Genomic DNA, 13,474 nt, shown 5'->3' with positions numbered 1-13,474 from the left:
ACAATGCCAACAAATCAGAAGTAACTCTCAAATTGTAATGATATTGTTAGAATTTGATTCTAAAAACTAGGGAAGGCATATGTAAGGAATTGGAGTATTAGTCGAGGGAATTACAAACCCAGCTCAAATATTATTCTATCCTTCTCAAGGTGAACCACTAAAGTCACTAAATAGTCCTGTGTTTAGCCCTATGGGCGCTTGGCATAAAGCAGTCAGGCTTAACCTATAGGAAATGTGTGAAGTATTTATGCAGCAGTCAAACTAATAAAATTAAACCAAAACACATGAAGAATCCCAAAATAATTTAGAAAAGTAGAGAACATTTTATTAAACAAAATGATACAAAAAAAACCCATCCTGAAGATATGGATTTTTAAAGATTTAATTAAAAATAGTACCAAAAAGCATGAAGTGTCAACCATTATCTCATCCTGCTAAAATGGGTCAAAGTCAAACGTTAAGACTGACCACGATGGAGCATGGTTTGGTACAGGGACATAGTTCATCATGGTGGAAAGTTTACCTTCTGATTTGAAAACTTTTATAGGGAAAACCTGGTTGTCATCAGGTGAAGCTGAATCCAAAGATGAGCTCGGCGACGGTGGGCTACTGAAGAGCAGGCAGAGCAGTGCCAAGCAGACAATGTTCAAAGCCCAATGCTGGAAAGGCCTTGATGGCTGCCGCTTCTACGGCAGTCCTGGTCTCCAATGGTCCTCCAGGCAGAAATTTGGAAAAGTATCTAGGTCCCACTTCTTGCAGTTCGGGTACATGAGGACTACACTCTAACACCAGCCAAGGGTCTAGGCCTTGGGGACACTAGTTTGAGTTTAGGATGCACTCCAATAGAGGCCACTAGCAGGGTCCAGGGCAGGTGCAGTTTGTACTGGTTAGCTGGCAGTCACAGGTTAAGGGCCTCTGGAAGCTTGTTTTGTCCCTTTTATTGGTAGCTGAAAGAGGTGGTCAGCCAACTATCCCTTGAGTCACTTCTGGGGTCTTGGGTTCAAAGTGGCACGTCCAGTCTTCCTTCAGGTCTCAGAAAGCATGGCAGTCCTTCTTATGATCTTCACAGGTCCTGGAGTATTCTAAGGAGAGGTCGATAGATTCCACTTTCATGCGCAGTGCCAGACTGTGGGCGGACGGCGAACTTGTGCCTACATCTAAATCAGTTCTGCTCATTTTCTCTACTCCCACTAGGTTTGTTGTCAGGCTGACTAGAGCGACAAGGGAAAGACAGGTCTATTTGTAAGCTTCATCTACCAGTAACAAAGCTTTGAAGGGGCTGGGCACAGCCCCAGGCCATCCGGGTAAGGGAGATGTCCCCTTCCCACATGCAGAGACCTTTGTCCACTGCCTGGGAGTGCCGGACCCCGCCACGACAGCAAGGCCTTGCCCGCGACTGCTGAGGCCTTTTGTGAATCAAGCCCTTAGGGTCTTAGAATAAGAATTTGAGTTTGGTGGCTGGCCGGCCAAACTTGCCCGCATTGTTGAGGATAACAAATCCTTTGCGCCTAGTATGTACTGCCTATTATATTGGGCACTCCTAACAACAGAAGCAAAGTTATTTTTCCATGAAGCAGCTTGCCATCATATCAGGAATCATCAAAGGTGAATAATCTCTGTTCCTCAATTTCCACTATATCTGTAAAGCTGGGTGGAAGTGCTGTCACAAATGTAGGTCCTGAAAATGCAATAGTAAGAGTGACTTAACAGTGAGTCTTAAATTGTGGTCCGGGAACCCCTGGAGGTCCACAATGCCTACTGAAGGGATGGGATTTGTGACTGGTTATAAAATTAAATAATATTTGCAGATTAATCAAGTTTATACACATAAGAAACACAAAAATGGAAAATTAAAAAATGATCTGTAACTATGAAGGAATTTGAAAATGGAGTCCAAAAATGGGTCTAAAAATGAAGACAATGTACAGGAAACAGTATCAAGAACACCTGGTGGCACCAATTGAAGCACTAGTCTACAGAGTCTAACACTAGAAGAGTAAGCAACAATAAATCCCCTTGGTTCACCCCTCAGCAGCGGCAGTTAGAAAAAGAGTGCAAACGCCTGGAAAGAAAGTGAAGGAAATCTTATGGTAATTCTTCTAAATCCAAATATAGGAAAGCGATTAGAAACTTTCATGCAGAAATAAGGTCTACTCAGGCCTCCTACTATACATCCAAAATACAACAGTCTGCTAACTCCCTTAAAGACATTTTTCAGATAGTTAAAGAGATTCTCCAGCCACCATCACATACTGACCTTGTGGAGGCTCCATGGAACATAGCAACAACCTGACCTGTTTATTCCAAAAGAAAATACTAGACATCTATTCAGCCTTTCATGACAAGCCTGTTCAGGAAGTCGATCTTGTCGGTCAGGGTTTGGCTCAAAATTCCATGGCTTCTCTAGTGACCCTTACTCTCCTCACGGAAGATTTTGTAACCAGTCTATAAAATCAGGATCATCGCTGAACCCATCCCCTCCCCACATCCTGGCCCCAGGGTCAGCCACCATTGCCTCTGCTACTTCTTAACGCCTCCCTCACAACAGGTCAGGTCCCTTGGCAGTGGAAGCATGCTGTAGTCAAACCACTGCTAAAAAGCCTAACCTTGATGCCATCCTCTTCATCAACTATAGACCCATCTCCCTGCTTCCTGTCATGTCCAAGCTGATTGAAAAACATGTCAATACACACCTTTCAGGCTTTTTTGAGGAATATTAGATCCTCCAGGATACACAAATGGGCTTCAGACCTCAAAATAGCTCTGAGATGGCCTTGCTTGCAGTTGTTGAAGACGTAAGATGCTGTCTTGACACAGGGGGTTCCTGGGCCATCATTCTACTGGACCTTAGCATGGAATTTGATACCATTCTGGTACAAAGAATATTTGAGGCAGGTATCAATGGCCTTGCCCTGAAACGGTTTTCTGCTTTTTGGGAGGATCGGACCTTTCATGTTCTTGATTGGTTTACCTCTCCAACACTCTTTCCCTCAGATGTGGGGCACCTCAAGGTTCTTTCCTGAGCCCCACACTATTAGTCTCCAAAAATGTTACCTTAGCCATAATTGCAGAACACCATGGACTGTTGTTGGTTTCCTACGCTGACAACACTCAGCTGGTTTTCTCATTTTCTACAAATTCATATTTGGATCAACCCTGACTTAATGCTTGTCTCCAAGCAGTAGCCAGATGGATGGCTGACTGCAAACTTAAACTAAATGATGACAAAACCGAGGTGATGACATTGAGGAACTATCTTCTTCATAGGTCTCCATCGCAAGTCCTGGAAGGGCTGGAGAGCCTGCCTCCACCAAAAGAAAATATAAAAATTCTAGGAGTCTGGCTAGACTCCCGTCTCACCATGGACCTTCAATCAAAAAAGCTTGCTGCCCCCTGTTTCAGTCTACTTAGGCTCCTAAGAAAGCCTTTAAGGTACTCCCCTTCCTAGCCAAAAGACTTATTGTTCAAGCCCTCATAATTCCATGCTTAGACTATGGTAATGTTCTTTACTTTAGTTCACCCCAATATGTGGTCAAAAGACGTCAGGTGGTGCAGAATATTCCAAGGCACCAATCCATCAATCCTTCCATGGCTTCCCTCCACTGGCTCCCAGTTGAACAACTCATACAATCCAACGCTTTCTGCATTATGCATAGAGCTTTGTACAACAGGGGCCCTGTCCTCCTTAGGCCTATTGACTCTCACTATACACCTGACAGGTCCCTCAGATCCTCGATGGGCTCCCTGATGAAGATACCCCAGGTTAAGAGAGCGAGGTGGGGTGGCATGTCCATGACCTACAAAGCATCCTGTACTTTTGCAAATCTTGGGGAGGCTGCAAGGGCAAGCTGGGAGAAACGGAAATGTCTGTTGGGTACGCAGAAGGGGAGGCGGTGGTTGAGGTATTCTGGTCCTATGGTGTGCAGTACCTTGAAGGTGTGGATCAGGAGTTTGTATGTGATGCGCTTGTTGACTGGGAGCCAGTATAGGTCTCTGAGGTGGGAGGTGATTCGGCTGTGTCGGGGGATGTCCAGGATGAGTCTGGCTGCTGCATTATGGACTCTTTGTAGTCTTGATTGAAGTTTCTTGGTAATGCCGGCATAGAGTTCATTGCCATAGTCCAGTTTGCTGGTGATGAGTGTGTGGGGACTGTCTTCCTCGTGTTGGGGAAATCCATTTGAAAATCTTCCACAGAAGCCAGAGGGTGTGGAAGCTTGATAAGGAGACGGAATTAACTTGGTGGGTCATCGATAGAGAGGAGTCAAGGATGATGCCCAGGTTGTGCACATGGTCAGTGGGGGTGTTACCCAGAGCGGTGGGCCACCACGAGTCGTTCCACGCAGAAGGGGTGGAGCTGATCACGAGGATCTCAGCCTGTGGTGTCATGACTGGAGGTAATGTGGCCAGATGCTTCCCCAGTTGGTTCTTCCCCGTCTCCTTTGCTTGCCTGGGATGATGCTGCAAATACAAAGAGAAAGAGGGTCACTACATGTTCCTGATCACACTTGAACAACCGCTGTGATTAGCAAATATTATCATGACATAAAGAAGGCCCCAACAACAAGTCTATTGAAGTGGCTCCTACATTTAGCACACCATATGCATGCATGCTACATGAACTATTAATGGTTGCCCACAGGAAAATCAGAATCTCAAACATCTCCAGTTGCATGGGGGAAGTTGTGCAACACAGTAACCATTGAACAAGTAGGATACCTCATCACCTTCAATGGTTTTCCTCATGTAGCATACTTCAGTTACCTGTTGTCATAAAATAGTAGGCCAATGCCAAGTTTATTCCCACAGATCCCACACAAGGTCATGCAAACATCTATTTGTCACATACACAATACCACAATAATAAGAAATGATGGTCCAAAATCCTGGCATGTTGCTGACAGAGGTAGAGTAGCCTGAAGAAGGTGACATTGAAATATTCAATATTTGGAAAAAAATCAACAATGCTCACTTCACCATGTGTAAGTTCCAAACCAGTTCAGAAAATGAGAACCCACTTCAGTATTTAATGAAGAATACAGTCTTTATTTTTAAGTATCCATAAGTCCATTCCAAAGAGTCAATACACGTTGAGCCAAACAGGACCAATCATTGATATTCAAATATATCCAGAGAGTTAAATCAAATTGAGAAAGATTATAGCAGCCAACACGTGTTTCGGCCCCAGTGGTGATTTCACCTGGGGCTTTCTCAAGGCCGAAATCAAGTAGAGATGCACAAATTAAGGTCACTGATAGACCTAGTGAGAATAGTTTGGTAGTAAGTGATGTGTGAGCATGCTATTTAACATGCAAGAACATGATTGTTCCGTGCTTCTGGTTAAAGTTTAAAATAAGATGTGAGAAGCAAGCTTAATTAAAAAAAACAAAAAAATCATTAAAGATCATGAATAATCAAAGTATTTACAGACAGTGATCATTTATCATTTATCAGTGATCATTTAGGATTTCAGGAGGAGAAAGGAAAAAAAGAAAAAAAGGAAAGAGAGAAAAATTAATAAACAGTTTGCGTCCTGAATGACCCAAAGACAAACAAACCGTGAATACTGTATGTAATTCATACAGGTGACCCAAAGGAAAAATAATAAAATAAAAATAAAAAATAAAAAATAAAAGTGCTAAAGTATCTTCCTCTTCAAGCTATCCATGCGATCTGAATAAACCATCATTCTAAATAATAAAAAGTGAAAGTATGCAAGAGAGAATAACATGAGACGAACGATGAGTGAAGAATCATACCAATACGATAATCATGATTGATCAGCACTTCATGAATTTGAAAAGAAAATTTGGCAAAATTTAACTCATTTAGACCAGGAAAACTAATATCCTAATTTAATATTCAGTATTGTATCTAAAACTGAAAACATCATAGCATTGCAAAATACAGGAATTTGAAGTCAAACATATTTTTATCCCAAACACAGATTTTCCCGTTTATTAGAGATAAGAGTATCTAGTGTTATACCCCGGTAAATAAAGTGAAAAAGCAAAAACACCCATAGTTTATGATTGTAGGAGAACTGAGACACAGAAAATCCCAAGTGTCCGGTATTATCCATTTTCATAGTCAGAGTAATCGCACTTACTCAAAAACCGAACTAAAAAAGATCCTGCGGGAGAAAAACGGCAGCAAATTGTCAGGTGAGCTTCCTAGTCAGACGCCATCTTGGAAAAGGTGCCGGGCCACATGTGCGCGTTTATAAAGGGATTGAGTCAACGCTGACTCAGCCCTTTTTCGCTTTTTATTAATTAAAGTAGAAAATAAGAAATTGACGCCATCTTTAAATGCGCACCATTGCCCGATACTGACATCAAAGATGAATAATGAGATAAATTTAAATGACATTAACATGAAGAATAAGGCGCTTCCTAGTTAGACGCCATCTTGGAAAGGCGTCGCGCCACCGGGGCGTATATATAACAGGACTGAGACAACATTACTGCAGTCCTTTTTCTTGTTAGTCACTAAAGTAGAAACTATGTCAATAAGAAATTAATAAAAATTGACGCCATCTTTAAACGGGCAACATTGCCCGATGCTAACATTAAAAATAAGTAATTAGATAAATTTAAATTACATTATCACGAATAGTGACTATTAGAGGCAAACTATATCTTAAGAAAGATGGGAAACCAGAGGAAACAAACAACTGGGTGTCAATATTAAGGGATATTAAATCGACAAAAATTAAAGTAACCAGAAATGCCATTCTTTGTACAGTGTCATACCGAATTATGATGCGACTTTCATTCCGATGTAGTTGTAATTCCAAATTGCCCCCTCTGGGAAGGGGTTTCAATTCCATAAGGCCACAGAAAGCAAAGGTACAGTCATTAGGATGATGTGCCAAGAAATGTTCCACCAAAGGTTGTTTGGTATCATTTTTCTGTATATTGCGGTAATGTTCTTATATCCTGGCCTTCAATGCCCGAATTGTACTCCCAATATAAGCTTTTTTACAAGGACAAAAAATTACATAAACAGTATTGATACTATCACAGTTGATAAAATCTCGAATCCTAAACACATGATCATTAATCAACACAGATTTAGATTTCGAAAGACCAAATCTACAAATAGAACACTTAGTACAGCAAAAGAAACCATTTGGTCTTGGTAGCATTTTCAAATTTAAAGACATGTCTGAATAGAAAGAAGAACACATTTTGGGGGTCATTCTAACTCTGCCGCCCGCCAGAGTTCCCCCGACAGAACACCGCTCCGCGGTCTAAAGACCGCTGCGGTGATTCTGTGTTTCCCGCTGGGCTGGCGGGCGACCGCCAGAAGGCCGCCCGCCAGCCCAGCGGGAAACCCCTTCCCACGAGGAAGCCGGCTCCGAATGGAGCCGGCGGAGTGGGAAGGTGCGACGGGTGCAGTTGCACCCGTCGCGAATTTCAGTGTCTGCTAGGCAGACACTGAAATTCTTTGTGGGGCCCTCTTACGGGGGCCCCTGCAGTGCCCATGCCATTGGCATGGGCACTGCAGGGGCCCCCAGGGGCCCCACGACACCCCATACCGCCATCCTGTTCCTGGCGGCCGAACCGCCAGGAACAGGATGGCGGTATGGGGTGTCAGAATCCCCATGGCGGCGCAGCAAGCTGCGCCGCCATGGAGGATTCTGCAGGGCAGCGGAAAACCGGCGGGAGACCGCCGGTTTTCCTGTTCTGACCGCGGCCATACCGCCGCGGTCAGAATGCCCTGCGGAGCACTGCCAGCCTGTTGGCGGTGCTCCCGCCGACCCTGGCCCCGGCGGTCCTTGACCGCCGGGGTCAGAATGACCCCCTTTGTCTTTAAGGTTTGAAGCTCTTCTAAAACCCATTTGGGGATAAGGTGAGAGATATTAATTGATAGCAGAATTATTTTGTAGCAAATACCAATGTTTACTGAGTATTTTCCGAATTAAGTTATGTCCATTGTGGTAATCTGTGATAAAACAAATTACTGATTTCTTGTCTACAGATTTAGATTTGTAAAGCATCATATTGCGATCAGAATTAGCATAATATTCCTTAGTCTTTTTGAGATTCCGAGTGTTAGATCCTCTGGTGGAAAGACGTTGCATAATTTCCAAAGAAACTTCCTCATACTCCTTCAGTTCACTGCAGCTCAATCTTGCTCTCCTAAACTCCCCTGCCGGTATGTTGCGAATAACTTGAGGGATGGCAGCTACATGCATGTAAGATTGAGTTTGCTGCAGTCTTTTTTCTATGAAGGCGAGTGTGAAGTTTTTTATCGTTGATATATAATGTGAAATCTAAGAATTCAATAGTGGTTCTAGAAAATTGATAGGTTATATCAATATTCCATTGGTTAGGTGTCAGGGATTTTAGGAAGAGTTGGAGTGCAGATTCTTGCCCCTGCCAGATCAACAAAATATCATCTATATATTGACCCCAGAAGATTATGTGCTGGGAAAAGGGCTCAAATTTCTCGTCCGAGAGCCAATATCTTTCAACGGCTCCCATAAAAATACAGGCACATGGTGGAGCAGATTTTGTTCCCATCGCATCCCATGTCGACTTTATATATATTACCAAAGATACACAAAGGAGATATCCCACCCAAGGGCAGACCAATTATTTTGGGAATTAAGTCTGTCTGTTATAACCTGGGCACACTTATAGATTCTGAATTACAACCATTTATGCAAAATTTACCATCTTTCATAAAAGACACTAAGGATGTCCTTCAGAAATTGCAAAACATAGACTGGCAGTCCAATTACATCCTAGCGACAATAGATGTAGTTAGTCTTTATACCTCTATTCATCATCACAATGGATTAGACACAGTGAAAAGCTGTCTCGCCACAAGATCTGCTACATATACAGAACGAAATAAAATGATAATTGATTTACTTGCATTTTGTCTTCAGAATAATTTTTTCCTTTTTGATGGTCATTTCTATTTGCACCTTCAAGGGACAGCGATGGGAGCAAAATTTGCTCCACCATCTGCCTGTATTTTTATGGGAGCCGTTGAAAGATATTGGCTCTGGGACGAGAAATTTGAGCCCTTTTCCCAGCACATAATCTTCTGGGTTCGATATATAGATGATATTTTGTTGATCTGGCAGGGGCAAGAATCTGCACTCCAACTCTTCCTAAAATCCCTGACACCTAACCAATGGAATATTGATATAACCTATCAATTTTCTAGAACCACTATTGAATTCTTAGACTTAACATTATACATCAAGGATAGAAAACTTCACACTCGCCTTCATAGAAAAAAGACTGCGGCAAACTCAATCTTACATTCATCTAGCTGCCATCCCTCAAGTATTATTCGCAACATACCGGCAGGGGAGTTTAGGAGAGCAAGATTGAACTGTAGTGAACTGAAGGAGTATGAGGAAGTTTCTTTGGAAATGATGCATTGTCTTTCCACCAGAGGATATAACACTCGGAATCTCAAAAAGACTAAGGAATATTATGCTAATTCTGATCGCAATATGATGCTTTACAAATCTAAATCTGTAGACAAGAAATCAGTAATTCGTTTTATCACAGATTACCACAATGGACATAACTTAATTCGGAAAATACTCCATAAACAGTGGTATTTGCTACAAAATAATCCTGCTATCAATCAATATCTCTCACCTTATCCCCAAATGGGTTTTAGAAGAGCTTCAAACCTTAAAGACAAAATTTGTTCTTCTTTCTATTCGGACATGTCTTTAAATTTGAAAATGCTACCAAGACCAAATGGTTTCTTTTGCTGTACTAAGTGTTCTATTTGTAGATTTGGTCTTTCGAAATCTAAATCTGTGTTGATTAATGATCATGTGTTTAGGATTCGAGATTTTATCAACTGTGATAGTATCAATACTGTTCATGTAATTTTTTGTCCTTGTAAAAAAGCTTATATTGGGAGTACAATTCGGGCATTGAAGACCAGGATACAAGAACATTACCGCAATATACAGAAAAATGATACCAAACAACTTTTGGTGGAACATTTCTTGGCACATCATCCTAATGACCGTACCTTTGCTTTCTGTGGCCTTATGCAATTGAAACCCCTTCCTAGAGGGGGCAATTTGGAATTACAACTACGTCGGAATGAAAGTCGCATTATAATTCGGTATGACACTGTACGGAGAGGCTTAAACAAAGACCCAGAATGGCATTTCTGGTTTGTTTAATTTTAATATTAATTTAAAAATAAAAAAAATTCCTTTGCTAAGATTTTGTTTTAGGGAGTTATATAAAAAAAATATCTGCTATTTTTGTTAAATTAATATCACTTACATACATTTATACTACACATATAATGAAAATATGGTCTCAAAAAAATATTTTTTTTCTTTCTTTTTTTCCTCTTTTTTTGGCCACACATGACTATTTGTCAATTTAATATCCCTTAATATTGACACCCAGTTGTTTGTTTCCTCTGGTTTCCCATCTTTCTTAAGATATAGTTTGCCTCTAATAGTCACTATTCGTGATAATGTAATTTAAATTTATCTCGTTGCTTGTATTTAATGTTAGCATCGGGCAATGTTGCCCGTTTAAAGATGGCATAAATTTTTATTAATTTCTTATTTACATAGTTTCTACTTTAGTGACTAACAAGTAAAAGGACTGCAGTAATGTTGTCTCAGTACCGTTATAAATACGCACATGCGGCTCGACACCTTTCCAAGATGGCGTCTAACTAGGAAGCGCCATATTCTTCATGTTAATGTCATTTAAATTTATCTCATTATTCATCTTTGATGTCAGTATCGGGCAATGGTGCCCGTTTAAAGATGGCGTCAATTTTTAATTTTTAATTTTTATTCTCTTATTTTCTACTTTAATGAATAAAAAGCAAAAAAGGACTGAGTCAGCGTTGACTCAATCCCTTTATAATCGCGCACATGTGGCTGGCACCTTTTCCAAGATGGCGTCTAACTAGGAAGCGCACCCGACAATTTGCTGCTGTTTTTCCCCCGCAGGATCTTTTTTAGTTCGGTTTTTGAGTAAGTGCGATTACTCTGACTATGAAAATGGATAATATTGGACACTTGGGATTTTCTTTGTCTCAGTTCTCCTACAATCATAAACTATGGGTGGTTTTGCTTGTTCACTTTATTTACCGGGGTATAACACTAGATACTCTTATCTCTAATATACAGGAAAATCTTTGATTAGGATAAAAATATGTTTGACGTCAAATTCCTGTATTTTGCAATGCTCTGATGTTTTCAGTTTTAGATACAATACTGTATATTAAATTTGGATATTAGTTTTCCTGGTCTAAATGAGTTAAATTTTGCCGAATTATGTTTTCAAATTCAGACCAAAGACTATAATGAAGTGCTGATCAATCATGATTATTTTATTGGTATGATTCTTCACTCATCGTTCGTCTCATGTTATTCTCTCTTGCATACTTTCACTTCTAATTATTTGGAATTATGGTTTATTCACATCGCATGGATATCTTCAAGAGGAAGATACTTTAGCACTTTTTTTTTTTTTTTCCTTTGGGTCACCTGTATGAATTACATACAGTATTCACGGTTTGTTTGTCTTTGGGTCATTCGGGACGCAAATTGTTTATTAATTTTTCTCTCTTTCCTTTTTTTCTTTTCTTCCTTTCTCCTCATGAAACCCTAAATGATCACTGTCTGTAAATACTTTGATTATTCATGATCTTCAATGTTTTTTTTTTTTTAATTAAGCTTGCTTCTCACCTCTTATTTTAAACTTTAACCAGAAGCACGGAACAGTCACGTTCTTGCATGTTAAATAGCATGCTCACACATCACTTACTACCAAACTATTCTTACTAGGTCTATCAGTGACCTTAATATGTGTATCTCTACTTGATTTTAGCCTTGAGAAAGCCCCAGGTGAAATCACCGCAGGGGGCGAAACACGTGTTGGCTGCTGTAATCTTTCTCAATTTGATTTAACTCTCTGGATATGTTGGAATATCAATGATTGGTCCTGTTTGGCTCAACGTATATTGACTCTTTGGAATGGACTTATGGATACTTAAAAATAAAGACTGTATTCTTCATCAAATTATGAAGTGAGTTCTCATTTTCTGAACTGGCTTGGATCTTTTACTGAAGGGGTTTGGTCCATACCCCTTATTTTTGAGTTCCCACATATGAGAATTTAATTGGGCATTTTATCAGGTAGGGAATCTTCGACCTCTCAAATACAACAAGAATTACCATATGTACGTTGTCGTAATGGAGTCATGGAGGTTGTACTAATGTTGCTTAGATATACTACACATCTAGCATGGAAATGTACACAAGACAAATTGTGCAACATGTCAGGGAGATATGTCTCCAAAATCCAAAACACAATGAATCAGCTAGCCGCAGGTAAATCACCTGTCTTGAATTGTGCCCCTGACAATGGCATACTGTGATTGAATCAGTAGAAGTCAATAGCCGTTTGAATGTTGGAGAGGCCCAGTGATTCTAAAGTACTTGTAGAATGCCCTCAACATGTTTCCCAATGGGAAGCTACATCACTGTCTCCATTTTTGTCCTGCAAACCCAGATTTTTTTTGATGAATGGTTATACGGGATCACGTATGATTCCCACAGAACTGCAAGTCAGTCCATGATGCATGCCAACTGTCAGGTCACAAACCATCTCCATATAACATGTGCAGAGCACTTTGCTACATGATGCCACATCAATCACATGGAAATGCACATTGTGGGTAAACACTGTATGTCCTTTATTGCTACTGCAGTTGTACATGCCAAATGACATGCAATGATGGGTGAGGGTATGTGGGAATCACCAATCAATGGTGACACACTTTTGTATGTGGCACCACATGAGATGTAGGCCCAAGGCATAGGTCCAATTCCAGACATAGTTTTGCATGCACACATATGTGAGGGTGGTACAGAAATCACCCCATGAACACAGGTAGACCATGCATGAAACAGCAGTATAAATAGTTTGTCAAAAATGAAAAGAACACATGCTAACCTGTAGGCACAAGGAATGTTGGCAACAATGATGTCACACAATTCTTGTCAATTGACATTACGCACTTAGCAAGGGAAAGTATTGATATGTAGCTGCACCCAAAGAACAATGTTTGCTCTTTCAGATGTATGATGGCCACCTTCACATGACTGACAGTAGTGAGGCACCAGCATTTGTGACACACTGAAGACAAGTGGCCTCTGGGGGTCAGATACCAATTTACTCAATTGAGCAGACATATGGCTGAGGACAGTGATGCACCACTTCATTTTGTTTGGGCTGTCACACTGAAGTGTAGTGGACTGTTGCATACAAATTACACCCATAACAACCAACATTACTTGATTGATCACAGTACACAGCCATGTGTTGGCCATTGAGAGCAAATTGTTTGTGTACTGTACTCGCTTGTGTCCTAGATCCCTGGGCTAATAGGCAAGGCACATCAGCATGCATCCAACACAAGGAGAATCTAGGGCCTCAAAACACACCACACA

General features: G+C 40.8%; 1 long non-coding RNA gene across 1 annotated transcript in view; it reads right to left on the bottom strand.

Moving 5' to 3' along the window:
- Window positions 1-300: 300 nt before the first annotated feature.
- LOC138295589 (uncharacterized) overlaps window positions 301-13,474 on the bottom strand; it is a 115,816-nt gene continuing 102,642 nt past the window's right edge. Inside the window, exon 2 of the long non-coding RNA XR_011203635.1 lies at window positions 301-4,458. This is a non-coding gene — a long non-coding RNA (uncharacterized lncRNA). The remainder of the gene's footprint in view (window positions 4,459-13,474) is intronic.

The sequence above is a fragment of the Pleurodeles waltl genome, chromosome 5, assembly GCF_031143425.1.
Source record: "Pleurodeles waltl isolate 20211129_DDA chromosome 5, aPleWal1.hap1.20221129, whole genome shotgun sequence".
In the NCBI taxonomy this organism is placed as follows: Eukaryota; Metazoa; Chordata; class Amphibia; order Caudata; family Salamandridae; genus Pleurodeles; species Pleurodeles waltl.
This window is presented reverse-complemented; position numbering and strand designations above follow the sequence as displayed.